The sequence below is a fragment of the Coregonus clupeaformis genome, chromosome 22, assembly GCF_020615455.1.
Source record: "Coregonus clupeaformis isolate EN_2021a chromosome 22, ASM2061545v1, whole genome shotgun sequence".
NCBI classification, from domain to species: domain Eukaryota; kingdom Metazoa; phylum Chordata; class Actinopteri; order Salmoniformes; family Salmonidae; genus Coregonus; species Coregonus clupeaformis.
In genome coordinates, this window is record NC_059213.1 from 2,372,362 (window position 1) to 2,397,223 (window position 24,862).

Genomic DNA, 24,862 nt, shown 5'->3' on the forward strand with positions numbered 1-24,862 from the left:
TGCCAGGTCCGGTGGCAACGACGAATATGGGCCTGAACAGAGGGCACTGAGAGCTCCTTCTCCTGAGAAGGGAACAAGGGAGGTTGGTAGCCATACAGGCACTGGAAGGGAGACATCCCAGTGGCAGATGTAGGGAGAGTATTGTGGGCATACTCAACCCAAGGCAACTGAGAGACCCAGGAGGTGGGGTTGGAAGAGACCAGGCAGCGTAGCGTGGTTTCCATCTTCTGGTTGGCTCTCTCCGCCTGACCATTGGATTGGGGGTGAAAACCAGATGTGAGACTGACTGTAGCTCCAATGGCCAAACAGAAGGACTTCCAGACAGCAGAGGTAAACTGAGGGCCACGGTCGGAAACGATATCACTGGGCAACCCGTGGACCCTGAAAACCTCCCTAACCAGGATCTCGGACGTCTCCGAGGCAGAGGGAAGCTTGGCAATTGGCACAAAGTGGGCGAACTTGCTGAATCTGTCCACGATAGTCAGAACGACCGTGTTCCCCTCAGAAGCGGGCAACCCAGTGACGAAGTCCAGGGCCAGATGCGACCATGGTCGCCGGGGAATAGGAAGGGGGTGAAGTAGTCCAGAGCTGGGCCGATTGGTACTCTTATTCTGCGCACACACTGGACAGGCAGCAACAAAACCCCGAGTATCCTCGGCCATGGCAGGCCACCAAAAACATCTGCGAAGAAACGCCATTGTCCGAGCCACGCCAGGGTGACAAGCCATCTTGCTGGCGTGGGACCATTTGAGGACAGCAGGACGAACCGACTCAGGCACAAACAACCGACCGGGTGGACCGTTACCGGGACCGGGCTGAGTCCGAAGGGCCGCCAGCACCTCCTCCTCAATCTTCCACATAACTGCTCCCACGACGCAGTTCCGGGGGAGAATTGTCTCGGTCTTGGACCCACTCTCCTCCGTCTTGGAGAACATCCAGGACAAGGCGTCCGCCTTGCCGTTCTTAGATCCAGGTCGGAACGTCAGGGAAAACTTGAATCATCCGAAAAACAACGCCCACCTGGCCTGACGGGAGTTGAGACGTTTAGCCGATTGCACGTAAGCAAGATTCTTGTGGTCAGTCCAGACAATAAACGGTTGCTCCGCCCCCTCCAACCAGTGGCACCACTCCTCCAAGGCAAGTTTCACCGCGAGAAGCTCCCGGTTACCCACATCGTAATTCCTCTCCGCAGGCGAAAGGCGACGAGAGTAGTAGGCGCAGGGATGGAGTTTACTGTCCGTGGAGCATCGCTGCGACAGGATGGCGCCAACTCCCACATCAGACGCGTCCACTTCAACGGCGAACTGACGGGCCGTGTCCGGTTGAGAGAGAATCGGTGCGTTGGTGAATCGCCTCTTCAAATCCAGAAACGCTCGATCCGCCTCCGGATTCCACTTGAAGGTCCTGATACTGGAAGTCAAGGCAGTTAACGGAGCGGCCACACGGCTGTAATCCCGGATGAATCTGCGGTAGAAATTCGCAAACCCCAAAAATCTCTGGAGCTGCAATCTCGTACCGGGCTGGGCCCATTCCAGAACCGCTCTAACCTTCTCCTGGTCCATCCTAATCTCTCCCCTGGAGATGATGTACCCGAGAAAGGATGTCGTGTGGGCGTGAAACTCGCACTTCTCGGCCTTCACGAACAGGCGATTCTCCAACAATCGCTGCAGAACCTGCCGGACATGCTGGACGTGGTCGGAAGGTTCCTTCGAGAAGATCAGAATGTCATCCAGGTAAACAAACACAAAGAGACCGATCATATCTCTCAGGACGTCGTTCACCATACTCTGGAATACCGCTGGAGCATTGGTCAGTCCAAACGGCATCACCTGATACTCGAAGTGACCCATCGGTGTATTGAAACCCGTCAACCACTCGTCCCCCTCTCTGATCCGGACCATGTGATACGCATTGCGTAGGTCTAGCTTGGTGAACACCGTAGCACCCTGTAAGGAGTCGAAGGCAGAACTCATCAAGGGCAGGGGATACTTGTTCTTGACCGTGATGTCATTCAACCCCCGATAATCAATGCACGGTCGAAGAGAGCCATCCTTCTTACCCACAAAGAAGAATCCTGCCCCCAGGGGGTGATGACGAGGGACGAACGAGACCAGCAGCTAGGGACTCCTTGATGTAGGTCTCCAAAGCCTCACGTTCAGGTCGGGAGATACTGTATAACCTTCCCTTGGGGTAGACAGCTCCAGGGAACAGGTTGATGGCACAATCATATGGTCGGTGGGGAGGGAGTGACAGAGCCTTCTGCTTACTGAAAACTTCCCCCAAATCGTGATATGTCTCGGGAACCAGGGACAAATCTGGGGGTTTAGCCTCAATCACCTGACTGGGAACCGAATGGGGACAGGCAGTCTTGAGACAGTTAGCATGACAATCAAGGCTCCAACTCGTTACCTTGCCCGTCACCCAATCGAACGTGGGATTGTGTTCCTTCAGCCAGGGGTATCCAAGGACCAGAGGAACATGGGAAGACGGCAGAATGAAGAATGAAATCATCTCAGAATGATTCCCCGACAACAGCATCTTAACCGGTTCAGTCCTCATCGTGATACGTGCCAGACTACTGCCGTCCAGAGTGGTAGCTTCAATGGCTTCCGGCAATTGCTCCTTGGAAAGCCCCAGCTGTTCCACCAACTCGGCATCTAGAAAGCTTCCATCGGCACCTGAATCGATAAAAGCGTTAATCGCTAAGCTCTGATTCCTGTTCATAAGGGTAGCCGGGAAACGGGGTCTGACAGAGGTATTGAGAGGTCGAAACTGGCTCGCTAAAAGTCCTCCCAACTTTAGCGAGCCGCGCAGTTTGACGACCCGACTGGAACCTGAGAAGCTGATCGGTTGGACGGAACCCATTGCTTCTCCCTCCTTCGCTCTCGGACTCGATTATCCACCCGAATAGACAAGGCTACCAAGCTGTCCAGGTCACTAGGCTCCGGATAGGAGATCAACTCATCCTTGAGCTGCTCCGACAGACCCTGGTAAAAGGCCGCTTGCAGAGACTCCTCATTCCACCCACTCTCCACAGCCAACGTCTTGAACTCGATCACGAAGTCGGCCACGCTGCGAGTTCCTTGGCGAAGCGAAAACAGGCGCCTAGCTGCGTCCCTCCCTCGGACGGAATGGTCGAAGAGCTTCCTCATCTCGGCCGTGAACCCCTGGTATGAAGCCATGCAGGGATCCTGTCGTTCCCAAACGGCTGAAGCCCACTCCAGCGCTCGACCACGCAGCAACTCAATCACAAAGGCTATCCTAGCCTTGTCTGTGGCATAAGAGTAGGGCTGTAGATCGAACACTAATCCACACTGCATAAGGAAGGAACGGCATCTTCCCAGCTCCCCCTCATATTTATCCGGCGTCGGAACCTTGGGCTCACGGAAGGACACAGCTCCAGAAGCGGCAGGCGAGATGGGTGAAACCGGTAGTGGATCCTCCACCGGAAACTTGCGTTGGTTCTGGACCTCCGTCAGACCGGTAGAAAGGTTCCGAACTGACAACGCGATCTCCTGTAGTACCGTGCTATGATGGCCCAACATCTTCTCCTGCTGGGTAATGGCATGGCGAACAGAGTCCAGGTCCGCTGGGTTCATTACTGGCCGGATCGTTCTGTCACGAGTTGCAAAGCCAGAACCCAGAAGCAGACCAGGACAAGGTAAGTTGAAACGAAGGTGAGTGTTTATTTACAATTCAAGAGTGATGCTGAATAATCCAGGGAACAGAGCGGAAGGCGTTGATTAGTTGTTGGGGGTGCAGTGGTTGATCCCATCATGGGTCGGCAGCCGCCGACCACCAGGCAGAGGTTGGATGAAGGTTCCGGACGGGTGACTGCAGATGGAACAAAACGGAGGTAAGTAAACAACAAGGTGCAAAAACAACAAAACTAACGCTAGGCTCTAAGACTGATACTCTGGTAAACCTACTGTTCATGGCTAACGATCCGGCAGGGAATGGATGTTAGGCCAGAGCCTAAGAAGGGTGATGATCAGGACCAGGTGTGCAGATTGCTGATGGGATGCAGGTGCGGAAATCAAGAGAGCTCCCCGGAGCGTTCCAGAACCCTCGGGAAACTGGAGATCACGAGCAGAAAAAAACTAGTCCACAGACAGGACCCGACTCAGACTGCCGGGATCGTTACAACAAATATAAAAGTAAAAGAATGGAATTAAGAAATATATAAATATTAGGACAAGCAATGTCTGAGTGGCATTGACTAAAAACACAGTAAGATACAGTATATACATATGAAACGGGTAAAACAGTATGTAAACGTTATTAAAGTGACTAGTGTTCCATTTAAAGTGACCATCTGCTGTCTCAATAAGTCTTCAAATGTTGTTGGGTCCACCAACAAAATGAAGAACCCTAGTATAGATCAAATTCAAAGTATGGCAAGTATTTAAGATGTATGTAATGTCACGTAGAGAAACTAGATAGTAGAGCTAGAGACAAGTGGTTGAGGAAACAGGCAGTGGGCTTCACGTAAAATGTCCTAATGTGGTCAGAGCAGTTAATGAGATGGGGAAGATGGTTGAGAATGCTGTGAATGTCTCAATAATGATACTGTTATAGCGTGAGAAGAAAAAAGCTGTGGGTTTTGAGGGTGTCGCAGTTGTCATAGTGTCATAATTGAGTGTCTGAACGTTGTGAACTGTTCTTGTTCTGGATAAAAACACTCCCATAGAACAAGAAAAGAGACTGCTTTAGTGCCATTAGTACATCTGAATTAACTGACAACTGCTAAATGGTTTAACTAGCTAACAGTGCCTTGCAAAAGTATTCATCCCCCTTGGCGTTTTTCCTATTTTGTTGCATTACAACCAGTCATTTAAATTGATTTTTATTTGGATTTCATGTAATGGACATACACAAAATTGTCCAAATGAAATGAAAAAAATAACTTGTTTCAAAAAATTCTAAAAAATAAATAACGGGAAAGTGGTGCGTGTGTAGCCGGCGCGGTCTGCTCGTTGCCGACTACTGCGTTGTGTTCCGGTGCACTGAAGACAAGACACTGGCGTACTTGAAGGCACTTTATTGTGTACAACTCTCTCAATCTGTTCAACATCAAAGAGAGAAAATGTTCAAAACTCTACCCTCGACCAGAATCCGCCTCTCTCAGTCGAGTACAATGCAGACTCAGTATAATCACATTCAAAAATACAAGGAATAAAATACAACATAATTGGAAAATAAACATCACATCTGGTGTATATTTTATGTATCTGTCATATTGCATGTTATCTCTGCCAAAAACTCTGAGCTTTTAGCCTTTACATTAATACTGTGCAACATGACATAAACCATCTTTCAAATAGGTAATACATACAGTAATATGCACGAAGCAACATGTAATCCTTCACATTTGAGCTTCTCAGTGCCATTAAACACTAATCAATACATGAAAACATTTTAAATGAACACATATTTTTAACCTGATATAGGGAATACATACCTGTTCAACATCAAAGAGAGAAAATGTTCAAAACTCTACCCTCGACCAGAATCCGCCTAACATAAAAAGAACAACGTGGGCTTCATCACAAGAGGATAGACGATTGCTAACTTACAGCTAAACAAAACACGAGGTTAGCTAAGTTAGCAATTTCTCAAACTCTCAAAAATAGCTAAATTCACGACACAGCTTGATTAAATGTACGTACACTCATCATATAATATACATACAAGTTACTATGTGCACTGAAACGTTTTAGTTTTAACAGGTATATCAAGTTTATATCACGCCGAAGTGAACACATACCTCTCTCAGTCGAGTACAATGCAGACTGAGAAAAGCATGACACCCCTCCGTATATAACCAAACCAACACTCTAGAGGGCGCACTTACACAACTAACTCTCCCAATATCTGTAGACTACACAAAATGCTGAACAATACAATATTTTGGTGAAATCAACTCACAAAATAAAATAAAAAATAGAAAATGAACGGTTGCAAAAATCTGTAATTCTTTGACCTGTTACATTCACCCCTCTTTAATTTCACCAAAATCCTTCACACTTCGAGGGTGGAAAATAACCAAAAACATATAGAATAAAACTCTTGTCCACTTGGTCCAAGATAGCCCTGGGACTCCATTTCCCATATACAGCGTATAAAGCTACTTACAAAGTAAGTTAAAAGAAAACAGCAGTTGATCAGGCTACTGCCCCTTCTAGTGAATATGATGCCTTATACATCATATGAAATCTTGGAACACTTTCCCTCCATTATGAACATCTCATGACCCAGGTCATACTACTGGTAATAAAGAAAAATATCTCAATCTCAAAAATGTATCTAAAATAAAGAACGGAAAGACAGTGACCTTCTGACTCCTGTAACAAAACCCTTGGTGAGTGGTTTTTGCACCATGTTCTCTATCAAGCGATCGACTGCCTTAACAACCCTGCCAGTACGTGTTCTGACAACCTGACTTTCAAACCCTTGTACTTGGGAGGGTATCTGACTATCAATCAGTGTAACAGGTGAATTGACGTCCGAAGACCCTGTCTCATCTAAGTCAGGAACATCAATTGGGGCAACAGAGTCAGTGTCAGTCATGTGCAAATCAGGGGGGTCACTGGAATCCGACAAGTCTCTCACAGGTGAGTATTCATTTTCCCCTTGGCCTCTGACCTCTTTAGACTGGGCTCTCGTGGGTGTCAGTTGAACAGACTTCCTGGACAGAGAGTGGGGCATCTCATTCTCCATCTCAGACTCATCAGCTTCTCCAATAGACTCAGAGTCAGAGGATGCGTTCAACTATGAACATGTACGGTCCTCAGAAGCATCTACTGCTAGGCCACTCAAAGCATCAACAGAAGGAGGCTGAAACTCACTGGCCACATCCGAGGCAGCTCCATTCGTCTCTTCATCGCTTAGTTCTGGCACGGGCAAGAAGCTCACGTCCAACATCAAATTCCGATGAACAACTTTTGTTTTCCCACTTTCGTCTCTGACTTTGTAAACGTGAGTCTGAGGGTTCCGGTCTATGATGGTATACATAGTGGCTTCCCACTTATCCGCTAACTTCCTCTTCCCCCTCTCTGCTTTATTAGCTAACAAAACTCGGTCGCCAACGTTCAAGTGGGTTCCACAAACTCTCTTGTTGTAGCCATCAGCTTGATGTTGCTGTCCTTTCCTCGCATGCTGCTGAGCTATGTCGGCAGCCACATGGAGGTTCGCCATCAGTTTCTCTGCATAGGTCTTATAATTCACCACGACTGGATCCCTCAAGACTTGTTTGAAGACCATGTCTACTGGGAGTCTGGGGACTCGACCAAACATCAAATAGAATGGAGGATATCCAGTTGTTTCATGAGTGGTGGCATTATACGCAAAAGTCAAAGTCTGTATCTGTTGGGCCCAGTGTTGCTTAGCTGTCAGGGGTAGGGCACGCAACATACTGCCAAGTGTCCTATTGAACCTTTCGGTTTGCCCATTTCCCATGGGATGGTATGCTGTTGTGTGTGTTTTCATAATCCCTGTGAGGCTGAGGAGTTCAGCTATGAGTTTGCTTTCAAAATTGGCCCCTTGATCAGAATGTATTCGCTCTGGGAAACCGTAGATGCAGAATACGTTATCCCATAACTTCTTTGCTATTTGCTTTGCAGTTTGGTTTACGCAGGGAAAGGCATGAGCCAATTTTGTAAAGTGGTCTGTTATGACTAACACATCGACAGATCTTTGCTTACAGTCCTCAGCACTCCAAAAATCAATGCACACCAGCTCCATGGGTGCCGAAGTGCGAATGCTCTCCAAGGGAGCTCGGGCAGCTGGTTCAGGGGTCTTTGCAAGGATACAGCGTTGGCAGCATTTCACATATTCCTTGATGTCTCTTCCCATTTGCGGCCAGAAGAAACGCTGTCGGGCGAGGTGTGCTGTTCTAGCCTGCCCTTGATGCCCAGCGAAATCATGCACACCAGCGAGAGCTTTGGCCTTCAAGCTAGCAGGCAGCACAAACTGATACCTCTTCTCTCTGCTTAATGGGTCTTTGGTTACCCTATATAGGACTCCGTCCTGGACTTTTAGATGATGCCACTGCTTGCACAGTGTCTGGGTCGTAGGAGCTAACCTCCTCCTCCCTCGCCTAGGTGGTGGTTCACCCCTCTGAATGAGTGGCAGGACTTCCTGATAACTGGATCTATTTCCTGGCTGTGCCTTAGCTCGCAGATGGAGAGGGCTGGAAGTGTGTCTTGTTCTGACGGCACCGCCTGGGGAAGAACATTGAGAAACTGTGTTGCTCTTATCTCTGCTCCCCTTTCCCACTCTACATGAGCTTCACAAGCAGATTTCACATGAGAGGGTTCTTGACTGCCGGCCAGCCTGTCTTGAGTGGGGTCCATAGTTACACAGCACCCTGCATCAAGTGCCTGGAGACACTGGGTCTTACTCCGGAAGAGATCTTGGACTTTCTCCTCTTTGGTTCCCTCCGCCTCGGCCAAAAGACTTTCATAGGGCTTACTGATCAACCTTTGGCTCACTGATTTAGCAAACGGATCTCTACTCAGGGCATCTGCCACAATGTTCTTTACCCCAGGAATGTGTTTGATACTGAAGGTGTATGGGGAAAGCTTTGCCACCCACCTCTGTTCGCAAGCGTCAAGTTTTGGTTTGGTCATTATATAGGTCAAAGGATTATTGTCGGTCCACACTGTAAAAGTGTGGCCTTTCAACCAGTGGCTGAATTTTTCACAAACACTCCATTTGAGCGCCAAGAACTCCAGTCGGTGAGCAGGATACCTCTTTTGTGAGCCAGTGAGGGTCTTGCTGGCAAAGGCGATCGGGCGTGCCTTCGTTTCTCCTTCTGGTATCTGGGACAGAACTGCCCCAAGGCCATCAAGAGACGCATCAATGGACAAAACCAAGGGCTTAGAAAAGTCTGGATGGCTAAGGACCACACAATTCAGGAGCTTCTCCTTAAGGCCGGCGAAAGCGGAATCGCAGTCAAGGGTCCAATCCGCAGGTTTGAGCTTTCTGTAGACTCCCGCATTCTGACTGTACTTCCCGGCCTTTCCTCTCCGTTTCTGGCCAGCTGTGAGAGCAAACAGGGGTTTTGCGATGGAGGAGCAATTTGGTATGTAGTGTTGGTAATAAAATACCATCCCCAGGAACGACTTCACTCTGCGAACTGAAGGAGTGCAGCCATCATCTTCCATCAAGTCCCTCTTTGACATTTTGGTGATGACCTCGACCTTCTCTGGGTCAACAGCAACACCGTCACTGTCAACGATGTGTCCGAGAAACTTCACAGATCTCTGCAACAGATGGCATTTTTTTGGACTCAACTTTAGATTGTGCTCCCGTAGCCTCTGGAAAACAACCTCTAATCTGCTGAGGGCCTGCTGTTCATTGGGGGCAAATATCAAGAGATCATCTAGGTAGCACAAGAGACTGCTGAAGTTAAGATCGCCAAAGATACTCATCATCATCCTCATGAAGGACGCTGGACTGTTGCAAAGCCCCTGTGGCATTCTGTTATACTCGTGCAGGCCTAATGGTGTTGTGAAAGCGGTATACTTTTTGTCCTCCTCATGCATGGGCAAGTTATAAAATCCAGACGTGAGGTCCATGGTGCTGAAGACAGCATTACCGCCAAGGGCAGCCAAGCAGTCCGATTGATGGGGCAAAGGATGAGCATCCTTGATAGTTCTTGCATTCAGCCATCGAAAGTCTGTGCATATCCGGAGGTCGCCATTTTTCTTCCAAACCATCACGAGTGGAGAAGCATATTCACTCATTGATTTCCGTATGATTTCCTGTTCCTCCAACTCGGTGAGAACTTGGCGCAGCTTTTGATAGTGAGCTGGCGGCACTCTGCGATATGGAAGACGGAAGGGACGGTCGTCAGTGAGGCGGATCCTATGGGCAAAGCCCTTGGCTTCTCCACAGTCAAGATTATGCTTTGAAAATATATCCTGATATTTCTCCAGCAATGTCACAAGTTGGAGCTTGGTGGAGGGGCTCGCTTCACAATGATCAATGTCGACATTTCCTAGACCAGACTTCTGCAGTCTATCTTTCAGGTCACCATTGTCGTCCTGTTCCACATGAGCCACTCTAACAGAGCCAGCATCACTCTGACAGGAACCCTGGAACAGTGTGAGATCTTCAGCTGCAACACAAGTAGAGACGTCCGCAAGCTTGCTGTTCCTTTTCAGTGTGAGTGGTTTGTCTGAGATATTAGTGATTTTCATGGGAGTCCAGCCATCTCCCCATAGCGGTGTTACCACTCTCCCCACCATAATGCCCCGAGGCACGCACCTGGAGGTTGTAGGCTCCACCATAACTGTACTCCCAGGTGACTTGGGTATATTACTTGGCAGTCTTCCCCACAGCAGGTACTCTTGTTTGGGAAGGAGAGTCACCGCCTGAGTTAGCTTCACTGTCCCTACTTTTCATGGGACATCTTCACCCCTCCATCTTGTGAGACTGGTCATCATTTCTAGAAACTGTTCGCCATCTGGAGACCCTTTTGTGTTGCTCGAGATAAGTGTCCAATAACTGTTCTCGTTTTTCAGCTGATGCAGTACACGTTTCAACATGTTGGTGCCTACTATTATGTCGTCTTTCTGACCAGTGATCACCAGAACTGGGACCATGCACTTTACCCCATACAGACTTAGTTCCATGTCATACATGCACTTGGGGCGCACTTGTACTCCTCCACAGCCAACAAGGATGATATGCTGTGAGAGTTCTTGATGTGGGGTCAAGACGCTATCCGATAGTAGTCTCTGCTCTGCCTCTTCACTTATCGTGCAGGCCATTGAGCCTGTATCGAGGAGCCCTTGCAACTGAGCACAGCCATTAACTGTCACCGGTGCGTGAAATAACTCACTGAACGTCTCAACTCTGTGAATATTCTGAACAATTACCGTGCAATTATCAGACATTGCTTTACAGACATTGACATACATCTCCTTCAATTCTTCACTTTCTTCAAGGGTTGAATCTTCAACGCTCACACATCCCCCTTTCCGTATGTGAGCTATCTAGTTTAAACTGGCTCCAACTTGCTCAGAGTTAGGTGGTGTGTGCGCTAACTGTGGCTGAGCGTTAATTCTTGGCCGGCGCTGTTGGCATTCTCTCTTCCAGTGGCCGGGCTTGTAACAGCCCATACAGAGGTTCGCCTGTCTACAGTGTGCAGTAGTTGAATGTTCGGCAGACTGACAGACTTTACATCTACTCTGAACAATGGCTGCTGGCCCCCTGCTTGGTGGCACGACTGCTGTTGTGTGTGCCGTCTGCTCTAGCACACGGTTCAGCAAGCCAATGAGAGACTGCATGCAGATGCTCTCTGTCTGAGGAGAGGATGGAAGCCCCATTGCCTTTGGGTAACCAGTAAGGTCTGTAGGGTTTTCAGCAGCGACTGTCTCTGTGGTTAATGCCTGAGCATGTGCACCAATGTTCTTTGGCCGATAAGATTTGGCTTGACACATTGTTCTAGCCTCTCTCTGATGTTCAACGAGGTGTTCCTGAATCTCATTTGCTGTCCACTTTTCAGCTGTTTTGCACTTTAGGACACTTGCAAGAGCGGGGTCGGGACAGTGTTTCACCAGCATCATTGTGACTTCGTGAGAGGGGTCCTCAATGTTTCGCCCCTGCCTTCTCAGACACTCATCTGCGACATCCACAGCCTTGTTCAAGCGTATCCAATAGTCCATGGGACTTTCTCCGGCCAGAGGAAGTGTGTTATAGAAATCTGCTAAAGGCATAGAGGAGTAGGTTAACTCACTGAAATGTTGTTTCAGAATATCAAAGACGAGCTTGGAGTTCTCAGCTGGCTGCAGCGATGGCATACTGTGCAGGGTAACTTTAACAATGTCTCTAGCCTTTCCCATTAGTCTTGACATTATCTCCTGGGAGTGCTCTTGCGGGTGTACACCCCTCTTATTCAGGTAAACGCTCATAATCTCTTCCCACTCATGCACTGTGTGTTTGTCTGTTCCATCACCCCTGAAGTACGGCGGCTCTTTGACATCTGTTTTCATGACTAACTTTACTCCTGTCATGTTCAAATCAGACTGTCCATATCCTAAGTTCAGGCTAGGCGTAGGAGTGGTTTGGTTATCTGCACTACCAACAGATCTCTGTAATTGGCTAGCAATGTTCTCTCCTATTTCATGAGCTAACTGTGTGATGAGACTCCCTAGGTCTGCAGAACTCACATGTGAACTAGACACTGGCTGACGTGGAGAATGTTCATCTGTTTGGGTGTGAGTGTATGAAAATGCAGGACAGCCCACTGAACTAACGCTGCTTGCAATGTCTGGAGCATCTCCTAAGCTACGCATGTGTGGTGCGGGGGAATATTAATCAGTGCGTAAGCGTGTGGACGAGAGTACAGGTCTGCCTAGTATACCAGCACCCCTAACCGGCGTGCTCTCCACCATACTCATAAACCTGCCCCTCCCCAGGCTTACCCCTGCAGCATCTCCAACACTAAATGGTGTCTGCGCATCCTTACCATCAGTCATTAAAAAAAAAAAATAGAAAGTTGTAATAGACTATGGTAATGATATGTGAATCACCAGAACATGTGAATATGAAAAAAAAATTGTAAAATGATAGAAGTAGCTGAGGTAAGCAATTAAGAGCTACAATTTACACATTAATGTTTGCTCTTATACTTGTCAACGTTCCGAAGAGGTTCCTACTCGTCACAGCAACCACCGGCGATCACCCTGGCGATGATCTGAAGCGAAGATATCCGGGTCACGGCACCAATGTAGCCGGCGCGGTCTGCTCGTTGCCGACTACTGCGTTGTGTTCCGGTGCACTGAAGACAAGACACTGGCGTACTTGAAGGCACTTTATTGTGTACAACTCTCTCAATCTGTTCAACATCAAAGAGAGAAAATGTTCAAAACTCTACCCTCGACCAGAATCCGCCTCTCTCAGTCGAGTACAATGCAGACTCAGTATAATCACATTCAAAAATACAAGGAATAAAATACAACATAATTGGAAAATAAACATCACATCTGGTGTATATTTTATGTATGTGTCATATTGCATGTTATCTCTGCCAAAAACTCTGAGCTTTTAGCCTTTATATTAATACTGTGCAACATGACATAAACCATCTTTCAAATAGGTAATACATACAGTAATATGCACGAAGCAACATGTAATCCTTCACATTTGAGCTTCTCAGTGCCATTAAACACTAATCAATACATGAAAACATTTTAAATGAACACATATTTTTAACCTGATATAGGGAATACATACCTGTTCAACATCAAAGAGAGAAAATGTTCAAAACTCTACCCTCGACCAGAATCCGCCTAACATAAAAAGAACAACGTGGGCTTCATCACAAGAGGATAGACGATTGCTAACTTACAGCTAAACAAAACACGAGGTTAGCTAAGTTAGCAATTTCTCAAACTCTCAAAAATAGCTAAATTCACGACACAGCTTGATTAAATGTACGTACACTCATCATATAATATACATACAAGTTACTATGTGCACTGAAACGTTTTAGTTTTAACAGGTATATCAAGTTTATATCACGCCGAAGTGAACACATACCTCTCTCAGTCGAGTACAATGCAGACTGAGAAAAGCATGACACCCCTCCGTATATAACCAAACCAACACTCTAGAGGGCGCACTTACACAACTAACTCTCCCAATATCTGTAGACTACACGAAATGCTGAACAATACAATATTTTGGTGAAATCAACTCACAAAATAAAATAAAAAATAGAAAATGAACGGTTGCAAAAATCTGTAATTCTTTGACCTGTTACACGTGCATATGTATTCACCCACTTTGCTATGAAGCCCCTAAATAAGATATTGTGCAACCAATTACCTTCAGAAGTCACATAATTAGTTAAATAAAGTCCACCTGTGTGCAATCTAAGTGTCACATGATCTCAGTATATATACACCTGTTCTGAAAGGTCCCAGAGTCTGCAACACCACCAATCAAGCGGCACTATGAAGACCAAGGAGCTCTCCAAACAGGTCAGTGACAAAGTTTGTGGAGAAGTACAGATCAGGGTTGGGTTATAAAAAAATATCTGAAACTTTGAACATCCCACGGAGCTCCACTAAATCCATTATTAAACCTGCCAAGAGAGGGCCGCCCACAAACTCACAGATCAGGCAAGGAGGGCATTAATCAGAGAGGCAACAAAGATACCATTACACAGTTTTCACCGTTTGGCGCCTTAAATGTAAATCTTAAAAGGGATTCAATTGTTGTTTTTTTTGTTCACTGATCTACACAACCTACAACACATTTTCAAACAAAAGAGCAATTGTAGAAATGTCCCAATACTTTTGGCCCTGTAAAATGGGGGAACTATGTTCAAGAAGTGCTGTAATTCCTAAACGGTTCACCCAATATGGATGAACATACCCTCAAATTAAAGCTGACAGTCTGCACACACAGACACTAAACACATTACGCCCTGTTAAAATCGATCATTAATGTGTCACCTGGTCAAATTGTTAACAAAGCAGGATGGTGAATCATTCACAAACATACAATATCCTTTAAATAAATGCATGTCGCTACACCCGTAATATCATCTGCTAAATGGTCCTCTGTAGCTCAACTGGTAGAGCATGGCGCTTGTAATAATAAATATAATATAATATGCCATTTAGCAGACGCTTTTATCCAAAGCGACTTAGTGATGCGTGCATAATTTTTTTTTGTGTGTATGGGTGGTCCCGGGGATCGAACCCACTACCTTGGCGTTACAAGCGCCGTGCTCTACCAGCTGAGCTACAGAGGACCACGCAAGGTAGTGGGTTCGATCCCCGGGACCACCCATACACAAATGTATGCACACATGACTGTAAGTCGCTTTGGATAAAAGCGTCTGCTAAATGGCTTATTATTATTATAATAAATATGTCTATGTGACCTCTCCTGCCTCGAAATGGAATGCTCATCCACCATCACTCAACATTTAAACATTCTCTGGAGAAGAAAGAATGCGCACACAGGATAAATTAATCTATAACAGTATTTTGAGAGACAAATTAACAGGTTAAGTGAGATGTGTTACCTTTGATGTGGTTTCATCATACTGAAAAACACTGCAAAGGTTCCTGGGTACACCACCAAGGCTGCTGCTGGGATAACAGGATAACATCTTCCTCCATGCCCCTCTTTTTTGTGTTGCATGTGAAAATAAACACAGCTGTAGATCGAGTTGTAGTTGTGGAGCCCGCTGGATGATTGGATGGACTGTAGGCAACAATGCTGTTTTCTCGACGAAAAAGACTGAAGGTGACGCTACTGTATCTCCTCGGTATGTACCCCTTGATTTTTGTGACTGTGGTTGTAAAAACGACAGCTGTCGTTAAACTAATTTGTGACACCTTTAGTAATTTTTCCACATGAGAAACGTCATCTGTGTATATGTAAGCTATACATGTAGGCTTATGAGTCTTATTAGTTATGTTCCCAAATTTAATTGCTATACCTGCAGGCTAGGCTAGCTGATGCTTTATACAGTTTTATGGGACTTCCACTGTTGTTCCAGGCATAGCCTTCACACTCAAGTTACACAGCTGATATAAAAAGGAGGCATCGACCCATTTGCTAAGGTTGTAGGGAGTATTTCTGTGCAAAAGCAATTATACAAGCAAAGCCGCAGGAAGTAGTTTGATGGTGGGGGCTGGGTGCTTTTTTTTGTTAGTTTATTTTCTTTTATATTTTTCAGGGGGTGCTACAGCAACCCTACTTCCCATGGCTATGTTCACAAGCGTTGATGGATGCGCCTAACAACAGTTGTGTGAAACAAATTTTGCAGACAGTCTTTGTATCGCAGAGAGAAAGCGAAGTTGATCAACTTGAGTAACTCATTTTAACAGGCAGGTGACTTATCTATTTCTCTGAGAATAATAATCTGACTGCAACCAATTTGCCTCTTATTTGAATGTTTGGCTTGAATGTGAGCTCCCACAATTCCCCACTGTGTTCAGGATGGAGAAGAGAGCATTTTGTCTTGGTAACAAGATTACATTAGATGTTTGTCCAACTTGCCTAAAGCGCTGCTCTTGAACAACTTCCCTTTTCTGAAACTGTAATTTGAACAACGTATTTTAAAACATTATTGTCATGATAAGAACTAGGGTTGGATTCACATTCCACCGCGGACAAGGGTAGGGGTGAAAATATCTCCGTTATAATAAAGCACTGCAAGAATCTATCATATTTGAATTCTGATTTTAAAAAATAGCCTTTTATAAACACATTTCATGCAATTCTACATTATTTGACATGTCTGGTGACAAGCGGAATTTTTAATATCACATCAGAGCAAGACGATGAACGAGCGCATGCTGCAGCACCAGGTATATTTTTATTTCTATTCAGGCTATTAAAAAAGAGGATAGTTGTAGTTTGGAACAGTGCTAACAGAGTAAAAATGTTGCGCAACAAAAGCAGTTACATCTGAAGTATCTAATCGCCGAATTCAAGAAAAAGCCATTTGTTTTTTAACACTGCAGCCGCATATCATCAGGTAGGCCTATATGCACTTAGTTTCCCGAATGTAAAAAAATCTTCTAATTTGTTATTTTATTCCATGATATTGTTACAAAATAGATTTGTGTTGACTGTGATTGGTGCATGGGAATATAAGAGCATCTGCTATGCTAAATTAACAAACTAGGCATGCATAGATCACCACATGATCCTCAAACCAAAGACTGGCCAAACTCGTGTTTCTAAAAGTTAATTCAAAGGCACTGTATAGCTTCATAAGGAATTTTGTTTCATTATTATTTAATTCTAAGTAATTGTTTTGGGAAATTTCTATTTTTACCGCCTAAATGCAAAATGTATAGGCATGTTAAGGATCGGACCCTTTTTTTCAATTTTCGTTTAAAATGACCTACCAAAATCTAAGTGCCTGTAGCTCATGACCTGAAGCAAGGATATGCATATTATTGATACCATTTGAAAGGAAACACTTTGAAGTTTGTTGAAATGTGAAATGAATGTAGGAGAATATAACACATTAGATCTAGTAAAAGATAATACAAACAAAAAAACATGCATTTTCTGTTTGTTTGTTCATCATTTTTGAAATGCAAGAGAGGCCATACATTGTAATTTAGATGTTGTCCACGAGATGGCAGCAATGTGTGTGCAAAGTTTCAGACTGATCCAGTGAAGAATTACATTACATTTACATTTTAGTCATTTAGCAGACGCTCTTATCCAGAGCGACTTACAGTTAGTGATTACATATTTTTTTTATACTGGCCCCCTGTGGGAATCGAACCCACAACCCTGGCGTTGCAAACGCCATGCTCTATCAACTGAGCTACATCCCTGCCGGCCATTTCCTCCCCTACCCTAGACGACGCTGGGCCAATTGTGCGCCGCCCATGAGTCTCCCGGTCCCGGCCGGCTGCGACAGAGCCTGGATCTTTACATTTAAGTCATTTAGCAGACGCTCTTATCCAGAGCGACTTACAAATTGGTGCATTCAACTTAGGATAGCCAGTGGGACAACCACCACTGGGGGATGGGGGGTGTAGATGGATTACTGTTAGACTATTCCAGGTATTCCTTAAAGAGGTAGGGTTTCAAGTGTCTCCGGAAGGTGGTCAGTGACTCCGCTGTCGTGGGGGAGCTTGTTCCACCATTGGGGTGCCAGAGCAGCGAATAGCTTTGACTGGGCTGAGCGGGAACTGTGCTTCCGTAGAGGTAGGGGGGCTAGCAGGCCAGAGGTGGATGAACGTAGTCTGCTCGTTTGGGTGTAGGATCAGAGCGTGATCACTACACAAAATTTGGTATGAAGTCTGTCAGGAGTTTGCTCAAATGTGCCGAATTGGTCAATTTATACATTTTCAAGTACATAACTATAGAGAACATAAAAAAATGCTATGGTATTTAAAAAAATAAGTTTACACACTCGCAGGAATGTCATACATGATGGATCATTCGCTTCCCTACAGAATATGCACCAACTTTCAAACATCTAGGTGGGAAAATGCGATATTTTCATTATGCAGGTTCTAGGGTATTCACATGAAAATCTGTCCCAATTGGATGAAAACCTAGCTTATGACATAGGTTGAGCTACAAACTTCTATAGCAGAGGAGACAAACTTACTTTGCTTGGGAAGTAATGTGTGATTCTATCACTGTCAATTGAAGTTCAACATTTCAACAGGCTATTCAACAACATACTCTCTCTCTAAATCAGTCAGGAGTAAGCCAGGTAGCCTTGGAAGGAACAAAAATGAAATATTTAGGCTATATTATTATTTCAAGGCTATAGCCTGCCATTTAAGAAATAAATTGTGACGCATTTGTGACATGCTACAGCCAGGCATGAGCACTCAGCATTTCAACAACACATCAACAACAGCACTTTAAAACCTCTATGGGATCGGTGTCCCTAAACTGGGACAGTTGTTGCTCAATATGCGATAATGTGACTAGCATGATGTTGTAAACAGCCAACTTTCCGGGACATAGACATGTCTTATATGGGCAGAAAGCTTAAATTCTTGTTAACCTAACTGCAGTGTCCAAATTACAGTAGCTATTACAGCAAATAAATACATACTGGTTTGATACATTCACCTCTGAAGGTAAATAATGTACTTACATTCAGTAATCTTCCTCTAATTTGTCATCCTGAGGGTCCCAGAGATAAAATGAAAATAGTTTTGAGAAAATCAATGTGTGATGACGTGGTGCACACAAAGTTTTAATGTACCGAATAAAAATCGAAAGTTCAATATGTTTCCATTGCATTTTCAACTCTACCAATAGTTTTGTCACGAGCAAATGTGTACTATGGTCTTGGCATGTGCGGTCTAGCCAGCAGATCCCAGATACAGTGTTTAGGCTGTGCGGATATAGTCTACATCAGGGGTAGGCAACCCTGGTCCTGGAGTGCCGCAGGCACTTCATGTTTTTGATATAACTGACCTGGAAACCAGGTGTGGTGAATTTAGGCAATCACTGAACTGCTGAATTACCTCAGTTGGTCAGGTGTGGTGCCTAGTTGGACCAAAATCCAGAAATACCTGCGACACTCCAGGAACAGGGTTGCCTACCCCTGGTCTATATGATGAGATTATTATGGATTTTTTATTTGTAAAACGGCAGTCAAGTCTTGATCATAATGTCACCAGAATCAGATCCTCGATATTTATTGGAAAGGAGCATCAAGATCACTTTCAACACCCTGTGAAGGTGTTAAGTTATTTAATCTGTAGCCTAATAAACTGCATGTTTTCGAGTCATAGTGGGAGGACCACACACTATCATCGTGCGACTCCAAGTTTACTTCGATATGATGGTTTGTCGAACGGACAAATGATTGTCGGCATTTATAAAACTGTGATTTTATTCACAACTGCGGATAGAAACGTGGTTAAAGAGACAAACCAAAGATATCCCATATGCATCGGAGTCACGTCTTTACTCAACATTTTACAGGTTGTTTCTAGCTTACAGCATTGAGGACTAAAGCGTTTTTTATAGATCGCTTTAAATAATCAGGTCCATTATTTTTTTCTATATCTTAAGCTAACAAGGGGTAGGCCTAAGCCACAATACACTCACACATACACCCTCAATTCGAGTCCTGGTTTTAACTTAACACCCTTCACTCACTGACACAGATATTTACATTTTAGTCATTTAGCAGATACTCTTATCCTGAGCGACTTACAATTAGTGCATTAATCTTAAGATAGCTAGGTGAGACAACACATGACAATCGTACCAAGTACATTTTCCCTCAACAAAGTATTTATCAGCAAAGTCAGAGCTAGTGGGAAAAGATAAGTGTTATTTTTTGGGGAGGGAGGTTGGTGTCGGAGGCACTGTGAGAGTTATTTAAGATACTCTCCGTTTTCGAAAGATGGGCAGGGACTCCGCTGTGCTGACTTTAGGGGGACGCTTGTTCCACCAGTGGGGTGCCAGGACAGAGAAGAGCTTTGACTGGGCTGAGTGGGAGCTGCCCTACCATTGGTGTGGGAGGGCCAAGAGACCAGAGGTGGCGGAACGGAGTGCTCGGTTTTGGATATAGGGTTTGAGCATATCCTGAAGGTAAGGAGGTGCAGTTCCCCTTGCTGCTCCATAGGCAACCACCAGGGTCTTGAAGATGATTCGAGCTTCGACTGGAAGCCAGTGGAGTGTGCGGAGGAGCGGGGTGACATGGGAGAACTGAGGAAGGTTGAACACCAGGTGGGCTGCAGCATTCTGGATGAGTTGCGGGGGTTGGATGGCACAAGCGAGGAGCCCAGTCAACAGAGTTGCAGTAGGGACTTGCGCCACTTCCTGTGTGAGGAACGGTTGTACTCTACGGATGTTGTATAGCATGAACCTGCAGGAGCAAGTCCTTGCTTTGATGCAAGTCCTTGCTCTCCTCTTTTCTCTTTGTCTAAAGAGGAGAGCCTAGAGCCGTGCCCTGGGGGACACCCGTAGTGAGAGCAGACACCGATCCTCTCCACACCACCTGGTAGGAGCGACCTGCCAGGTAGGATGCAATCCAGTAGTGTGGCGAGCCTGAGACGCCCAACCCTGAGAGGGTGGAGAGGAGGATCTGATGGTTCACGCTGGTGAAGGCAGCGGATAGATCTTGGAGGATGAGAACAGAGAGAGTCAGCTTTGGCAGAGAAGAGAGCAGTGGTGTAAAGTACTTAAGTAAAAATACTTTAAAGTACTAAAGTAGTTTTTTGGGTGTATCTGTACTTTACTTTACTATTTGTATTTTTCCAACTTTTACTTCACTACATTCCTAAAGAAAATAATGGACTTTTTACTCCATACATTTTCCCTGACACGCAAAAGTACTCGTTACATTTGACAAGAATATTGTCCAATTCACACACTTATCAAGAGAACATCCCTGGTTATCCCAACTGCCTCTGATCTGGCGGACTCACAAAACACAAATGCGTGTGCCCCTGGCTATCCGTCTGGTTTGCTTAATATAAGGAATTTAAAATGGTTAATGCTTTTACTTTTACTTTTGATACTTGAGTACATTTTAGTAATTCCATTTACTTTTGATACTTAGCTATTTTTAAAACCAAATACTTTTAGACTTCATTTTTTTAGGAGGGTAAAACAATCCCCATTTTATTATAAATTGATATTACAAAAAAAGCATTAAATACATTAACATGGGTACGTTTACATGCACAATAATCAGATATTAAAATGATTGACAGGCAATGTATGTAAGTAGTCATGTAAACACCTTACTCTGCTCATCTTAAATCGGCTTAAGGTAAAAATGGAAGTAAGTTTACGCCGAATAAAACACCATATTTTTTTTTTTGCAATCTTTTGAATTATTATGACTTGGAAACAACTTAATCGGCGTTCCAGCAATGTATCTGATCTGTGCATGTGCCAGCACCAGTAGCGCAACCCTTCCTCTAATGGGCGAGTGAAGTGAGTTCGGGAAAAACTGAAAAAATGCATCTTAGGAATAGTTTTCACATACACACTTTATACTGTATGTCCGAACTCGGAATCAAATAGGCTTCACAAAAAACATGGTCACTCTGGTTGCCCGATTTCAGATGTGTCCATGTACACAGGATTATTAGGGAAATCATTCTTCTTGCAAAGCATGTAGGCATAAATGTTTTAAAACAAACTATTATATTAATCTATCCACAATAATCGTATTATTGTGTGCATGTAACCCTGCTCATTAATAATTGTGAGTTACGTTTCTAGACTCTCTTGGGACTGCTCAGTAACCATTGCCTCTTAGGCTATTAATTTTTTTCTGACCACTGGACCTGAAAAGACTCAACAGTGTCCAGTTTAATTGTAAACAAACAAACACACATTTTACCTCTGAGCCGACATGTGTAGTACTGTTAATCTCCGTGATGGGTTTACCATTGATGACCATACAGAACCCTGAGCAACTTCATGAAACCCGTTCCTGTCGGGGAGGCCATCGTTATGGCTTTGTGACCTCATCAGCCTCATCCCCTGATGAATCCTGCGTAAGGTCCACAGTGGCGACTTCCGTTGACACAGCACTGGTGGTTGCAGTCACACTACTACCACTGTATGCCTCCATCTTCTCCAAAAGTGCCAAAGATTGTGTCGTTCTGCTCACGCCATCTATAACAAATCCCCAAGAGCCGTCAGCCAGGTATTCTACCTCTGTATTGTCCTGAAAGCCCTCCAACACCAGGATCACAGTCAGTAACCCATCGATAATTAGCTGACTAAGGAACTTGCTCGCGACACACTGGGCAGGTCCAGGTGGGCATCTTCTCATTCATCTGCAGGTAGAGCGTCCCGTCGACGCATTGGAGGTGGGCGCACTTACGCCCCCTGCAGGGCACTGACAGACTCATCTTCCCCAGCGGACAGATAAGGGACACTTGTAGTCCTGTTGTGGTCACCTCACACTCTGTGTCGAGACGCAGCTTCTCCTGGATGCGCTTTCTGCAGAATGTCAGACTCTCCACTGATTGGCTCTTCAGTTGACTGAGGAGGTCTGAGGGGGACAGCACCTTCACCAGGTACACAGCCACAGAGTACCTTTAGCTACATCTCTCCCACCAGACAAATACATGAGATGAGGGGAGGAGGCTGAGAGAAACTGCTGGCGTTATGTTGATGGGTGTACAGTGTCTGTGAAGTTCTGGTAGGGGTATGAGTTTCTGATCCACAGGCATGTTGGGTATTGATCCTCCTCGTACCCAAGACACTCTGTGAAGCAGAATCTGAGAACCACCTGGACACTCGGCACACATGGTCGCAGCTCCTTGCAGTTTCTGTTCTGCTCCACTTGCTTTGGCGTCAGCCTGATGATGAACTCCTGGTTCTGCATGTTGGAAAAGAAGCCCATCAGTTGTGTGGGGGGTAGGATTGTCCCCAGGGTTTGGTAGAAGGGAAGGGGTACCATCTGGAACAATCTAGGATTGTGTGTGATGGTTTATGTGGGGTTGTGTGTTGGCTCCACCACCGGCGCCATGGTCTGCTCCTCCTGGTGGCTTCCAGGAGTCCTCTGGCTGTTGCCAGGAACTGTCTGGTAGGAGTAGCGTTCCTGGTAGAGCTGGCGCTAGACTGTGAGCAGGTGGGAATTGCACTGGGTCTGTATAACCCCCACAGCTCTCACCAGCAGATTGGACTTAATCCCACTCTTGGTCTGGCCCATGGCAGCCATTAGAGAACGTAGCTCTGTGACACGGAGATGCGTCAACATCCTAATTGCTTCTTCTATGTCCTCCGCCAACTGAAATTACTTACTCTTAGAGTGACACGATGGATCAGAAAAATGAACGGTACTTCAACAGATCAGGTGCTCTTGATTGGCTCACCAGGTGTGTCAAAGGTCGGTCGAAATGTTGGTTGTGTTCCCCCTTTTAGACTTTTACTCAAGTAGCATTTTACTGGGTGACTTTTACTTGAGTCATTTTCTATTAAGGTGTCTTTACTTTTACTCAAGTATGACAATTGAGTACTGTTTCCACCACTGGTGGAAGAGAATGTAGGTGGTGAATACCATTACCAGGCCCTCCTTAGGGATGTAGAAGTGCTTAATGCAACGGAGGAGGAACAGATGTCGGCTGTTCCTTGAGGTAGGCCACAAGATATACTGACACTGTCCTACAGCAAATCTTGATACCTCACTACCTGATGTCTATTAAAGAAGAAGTTGCCTATCCATCTGGTGAGTGATGGACGAAGCCCGAGGTCTTACATCCTGGTGATGGCGAGGCATGGTCGAAAGCTTTGCTGAATTCGGCGGTCACCAGGGATCAGTTGATTAGGTCCACAGACAATGTCTTGTCGATCGGCCTTGTATACATCCATACTGTTGTGTGTCAATTTGGGGTAGGATATTGGTCAGAGCCCATTCAGTGATAAAGCTCTCAGCTTCTTTGCTCAGGTGGTACAGTACCAGTCAAAAGTTTGTACATACCTACTCACTCCAGGGTTCTTCTTTTTTACTATTTTCTACATTGTTGAATAATACTGAAGACATCAAAACTATGAAATAACACATATGGAATCATGTAGTAACCCAAATAGCCACCCTTTGCCTTGTTGACAGCTCTACAGCGATACGCCATCCCGGTATCCCTTTCTTTTCTTTCCAAAACCCAGGGCCCAGGGATTTTTTTTTTTTAATGCCAGAAATTATCATATGTACACAGCACAACAACGGTCCTTGAAAGCACAGTGCTTCCCTTCAAAATAATTGTGCAAATATCCCCATCTCTTCATGGTGATGGGGATATGGTTTGTGGATGCTTTACTGCCTCAGGACCTGGACGACTTTCCATAGAAGGAACCATGAATTCTGCTCTGTATTAGAGAATTCTACAGGAGAATGTCAGGCCATCCGTCTGTGAGCTGAAGCGCAGCTGGGTCATGCAGCAAGACAATTATCAAAAACACACAATCAATTCTACATTAAAATTGTTAAAAATCAACACATTTTTAGCTTTGGAATGGCTGAGTCAAAGTCCAGACCCAATCCCAATTTAAATGTTGTGTTCAAGAATGGCTTTTTTCCCTTCATTCAGTTTACAACCATTCATTATTGGTTTCAGGTGTGTTAGGCCAAGGCCAGAGTGACAACCAACAGTACGGCAGACCCCCAGGGCCAGGACTGAGCATCCCGGCAGCTAGGGGTTGCCTAAATGGGTATCTCCCCTGATCTGGGAATGTTTTCAATAGACTCCTTTTATCATATAGTAATCCATATAAGGAATACAGACCTTATGAAAGTTGCACAGTATACCCTTAATCGTGTAATCAATCAAATCTAGTGATACATAACTTGACATTTCTGCCATCCATTGTGACATTGTGGGAGGATAACCAACCTTCCAATTAATGGCAATGCATTTCT

The 24,862-nt window shown here is 45.1% G+C and overlaps 1 protein-coding gene and 1 pseudogene across 1 annotated transcript in view; one reads left to right on the forward strand and one right to left on the reverse strand.

Annotated features, from left to right (window-relative positions):
• Nucleotides 1-24,862, forward strand: part of LOC121557893 (SLAM family member 9-like) — a 56,274-nt gene that overhangs the window by 20,768 nt on the left and 10,644 nt on the right. The gene's annotated exons all lie outside the window — the stretch shown is intronic.
• LOC121557897 lies at nt 21,947-22,906 on the reverse strand (annotated as a pseudogene).